Source organism: Durio zibethinus, unplaced genomic scaffold, assembly GCF_047325235.1.
Source record: "Durio zibethinus cultivar Kanyao isolate XHJ-2024 unplaced genomic scaffold, ASM4732523v1 HiC_scaffold_2, whole genome shotgun sequence".
In the NCBI taxonomy this organism is placed as follows: domain Eukaryota; kingdom Viridiplantae; phylum Streptophyta; class Magnoliopsida; order Malvales; family Malvaceae; genus Durio; species Durio zibethinus.
Window position 1 is genome coordinate 3464219 of NW_028323043.1, and position 4981 is coordinate 3469199.

Sequence of the window (4981 nt, forward strand, 5' to 3'; positions counted from 1 at the left end):
CGTTGATTCATTATTTTTAACGTCTCTAATTCAAAGCCGAACATGAAATTTTGGTTTCATTCGGCTCCTTTATGGAAGATGGATAAAAAAAAAAAAAAAGAAATAAATAGAAAAAAAATATAAATAAGGCGGGAATGAAATGAAATAAGAATTCGGCCCATAACATCTATGTTAGCTTTAATGCATTCAAAACAATTCGCTTTTTAGATGATCCTTCTAGAAGAGTGGGATTAGAACAATTTTTCTAGTTACTTCGTTCTCTATTTCTATTTGAGAAAATCCTTAGGAAAAGCATTTTGTTTCCACCGAGCTAAAACAAGATGTAAATGTCTCTAGTAAACCAAAGTTATCGTTTAATAGCTATTTTGCTTCAATCTATCCTATCAAAAAATAATTGAAGATTTAGTTACGATTAGAAATACACTTTTCTATCTTTATCCATGGATTTTTTCCTCATACTTATTCAACTGGAAGTATTGATCCAATTCAAAAAAAAAAAAAAAATTATGTTTCGTAATTTCATAATCCAATTTTTCAATTTAGAATATAATCATATAATTATATAATTTAATTGGCCCTTGGATACAAATCACGAGAATGTATATTCTTCCTCAAATCTTTCGTTGAGAGGTAAAGGATTAAATCCTTTTAAGAAATAAAGTTTTTGCTCGGAATATGAATCAAACCGAAGGACCCCTTAACTATTAAGGGGATTAATAGAACGAATCACACTTTTACCACTAAACTATACCCGCTACAATGCGATTATTGTATATAAAGAGACCCTTTGTCGAACAGGGGAATTGGGCGTAATCAAGATAGGATCACAAGATAGGGGGATAAAAAATCCTGAAAATTAGAGCCTTGCCGCCTTTTGTCAGAAGACTTGATAAAATTAGGAAAAGAGTAGTTATTTCATTTAAATAACTAAATAAAAATAACTAAATAAAAACTTCTTTCCTTTGTTATAGGAGTTTTGATAGATAGGGTTCGACAAAAGAACTTAGTCATAACATAAAAATGGATTGTGCAAAAATCCATAGTTTTTTTTATTATTTATTCTAGTTATTCTAGTAAAATAAATGTAAATAAAAAGAAAGAGGAAGAAAAGAAAGAATCGAAATGATATTTGGATTCTATATCATAGGAACGGAAATAGTACTTCTTCTGCTTCTGATTGTTGATTCAATCCAATAACAAGATTTTTTTGTTACAACAAGTCAGATCGCAGAATCATAGAAAAAATTATTTATTTGAGTTGAAAATAAAAAAATGAGCCCGGCCGGGTCAGTACCCGGCCGGTCCGTGGAAATTGGAAATAAAAAAGTCCCTTTTGAGCGAAATCAAAATGAAATGGAATTACTGATAAAAGTTGTATATATTTATATTCTATATAATAAAATTAAGAATCTATAGATATATAGATTAATAATACCCTAATAAGATTAATAATACTCTAATATTAATATAAATAAATAAAAATTAATATAATTAATATATTAATATAAATAAATAAAAATATAAATAAATAAAAATCTATATAACAAAATAACAAAGGTCTATATAACAAAGGAAAGAGGGCTTTTTTCAAGCATTTCTTTTTGCGTGCTGTAACTGTAACATAGTAATTATCTTTTCTAAATTAGGAGAGATGGCTGAGTGGACTAAAGCGTCGGATTGCTAATCCGTTGTGCGAGTTATTCGTACCGAGGGTTCGAATCCCTCTCTTTCCATTTCGGTTTTTGACAGTGGAATAGATCAAATCCTAATACCATTTATAAAAATGAAGCAAGGAACTCTCCCTTTTTTATTCTTCCCGTCCAGGATTACCAGGATTACGTCCCGGATCATTAGATAGGAGTCCGAAGATGAAGAGAGAAACAAAGAATATCGTTGCGGTGTAAACAACGAATTTAAGATTACGCATTGTACAACCTCCCATAGAATTTTTTTGTAAAAAGAAGAGAATGGATTCTTCGTTTTTATTTTTCTATTTATATACGCAATTATACGCAATTTTTATTTTTCTATTTATATATATACGCAATTATACGCAATTTTTATTTTTCTATTTTTATACGAAAATAGATTCCTCGTTTTTATACTACATAGCCTATTTTGACACCAAGAAATAAAGTGATTTCTAGAATTTCTAGAAATCGAAAAGAATTTTCAGAAATTCATTTATAATAAGAGTTGAGTTTTTCATTACAAAAAAAAATTCTTTTATACCAACAATTATATATTGTGGCGGACTTTAATCCAAATAGGGTTCTTCGGCGAAAAAGGGTCAGAATGAGGAAATGGGATGATCCAGCTTTATCATGGCTATCCAAGAATTTCAATCTTTGAATTGAGGGTTCGGTTCGTTCATAGTGTTCATAGTGTAAGACTTATCTAATCTTTTCAATTGTTACAATTTTTTTTTCTTGAATAAATCATGAATTTTTCTAGGACAGTATTAAGGATCTCATCGAAAACTTACAGCAGCTTGCCAAACAAAGGCTAAGAGAAAAAAGAGAACAGGTATTACTGGCATAAAATCTACGATTGGATTCAAAAAAGCATAGGCCTCGGGCAATTTGGCGAATAAAAAACTACTCGAAAAAAGGGCAGAATTCAAACAGATACAGATCAAATTAAAGATATTAAGATTAAGCATAACAAAATTTTGTTCTTGGAGATAATTTTGATTGAGTTATTAATATGTTTTTTGATATAAGGAAAAAAATGAAGAAAGGAAAATAAGGCAGACTAAACAATACTTCTTTGAACTCACCCAATCAAAAAGCCTTCAATTCTTACAAGAGAATAGAAGAAATCATACTTTCATACAATATCTTAATTGAATTATATGTAATGATCAATAAATTCGGTTTAATTCTCTATCCATACGTGCCAAAATCCTAGCAAGAATCTAATCTATTCCATAGTTATTTGGAACTGGAATTGACGAACAGGGAATACCCATATTAGTGTTTAGTAGTTTCAAATAGAAATCTAAATGGGGCGTGGCCGAGTGGTAAGGCAACGGGTTTTGGTCCCGCTATTCGAAGGTTCGAATCCTTTCGTCCCAGAGCCTACTCTTTTTATATATCAGAATAACGATATCCGAATCTAAATTGCTCTTTTTTTTTTAACAACCTTCTTTCTAAGAGTCAAATATTGGAGAAAATGTGATTCTTGCTTTTGATTTTTAATGATTTCTTAAGATTGGCACTCGAAGAACTGTGAGATTGGCGAATCTATTCTATCGAGTTATTTGATCTATCGAGTTATTTGAAGATGCAAGGCAGATTCAAAAAGATTAGTTTATTTGTGTTATTTATAATATTCGTAATATTATTATTATTAATTATATTATTAATTTCTTATTAATTAGAATAGAAAAGCTTAATATTAATAAAAGTATAAAAAAATAAAAATATATTGTATTCATACAATATGGGTTAATTTGAATTCTTATTGAGGCTTTTTCTTCCTAAATTATCTATTTATTTCATATAGATTCATATAGAAGGAAATTGATTTCATATAGAAGGAAAAAGTATAGATAGATTACTATGTATCGACTGAACCAATGACTATTCATGATTCCATAATTGAATCAATGTTCCAAACTAGAGGAATGTTATGGTAAAACTTCGTTTGAAACGATGTGGTAGAAAGCAACGTGCGACTTGAAGGACATGATCGGCTGTGGATGTCAAAACCCACCACCTTCCATTATGTAGAAATGAAGGTGCTTTTGGCTCGACATCCTTTGTTCTGTTCTATTATAATCCGTCTTTTTGTTGGGTTGTAATGTAAATAGTACAGGATGGAGCTCGAAGAGAAACATCCATTTTTCAGGGGCAAGGATCTAGGGTTAATTAATGGAAATAAATAAGTTGGAACAACTTCGTAAGTCTATTTTTGATATAGAAATCGAAAAGCTCCGATTCAAACTATTTTCAAATCAAAAAGAAAAATTGTTGGAATTGGTAAAACTCTTTCGATCAAAAGTGTATAATGCGGGAATTAATCGTTCATATGATTCTTTGATAGAAAGAAAAAAAGAGAGAAAAAGGGGCATGTTGCTGCCATTTTTGAAATGATTAAATATCGCCGAAGTAATGTCTAAACCCAATGATTCAAGACAAAGATAAAGGATCCTAGAACAAGGAAATACCCTTTTCAATTGTCTCAACAACTAGATCAAAATGAAGAATCGAAATCGATTCTAAACGAGACAAACAAAAAAAGGGGTTAGAGACCACTCAATAAAAGAATGCCTAAGGATTTTTTTTTGAGCATTTTGAGAGTTATTTGACTTGAGTTATGAGAGTACGAATGCTTTTTTCTTCTTTTTTTTTGAAAAAAAAAAGACGGGTTTAAATGTCTAATTGATTTGCCGGGTTTATGGATCTTTTTGACATTCTAATTACATACATTATAATTCCATACATAGACATAACTTTTAATAGACATAACTTTTAATCATTTTTTTTTTTTTTTCTCGAGCCGTACGAGGAGAAAACTTCTTATACGTTTCTAGGGGGGGGGTATTATTTAACTACATCTATCCCAATGAGCCGTTTATCGAATCGTTGCAATTGATGTTCGATCCCGAAGAGAGGGAAGAGATCTTCGAAAAGTTGGTTTTTATGATCCGATAAATAATCAAACCCATTTGAATGTTCCCGCTATTCTCTATTTCCTTGAAAAAGGAGCTCAACCCACAGGAACTGTCCATGATATTTTAAAGAAGGCCGGGGTTTTTACGGAACTTAGTCTTAATCAAACAAAATTCAATTAATGAAATACAAAAAAGAGGGGGTGGATGACTCATATCTAGCTTTGTATAAATTTTTCTTTATAATTTCCTCCCCCCTCTTTTGTTTTATTCATACTTTTTTATTTATTATTCGTATTTCTTATTGCTTTGCTACTATAGAATACCGTGTTCTATAACAGATTTTATTGAGCTAATTTTATTGAT

The 4981-nt window shown here is 30.2% G+C and overlaps 1 non-coding gene across 1 annotated transcript; it reads left to right on the top strand.

Moving 5' to 3' along the window:
- The first annotated feature begins 1645 nt into the window (after positions 1-1645).
- On the top strand, positions 1646-1733 carry TRNAS-GCU (transfer RNA serine (anticodon GCU)). Its single transcript has one exon. It is a non-coding gene; the product is annotated as a tRNA-Ser (tRNA).
- Positions 1734-4981: the final 3248 nt, after the last annotated feature.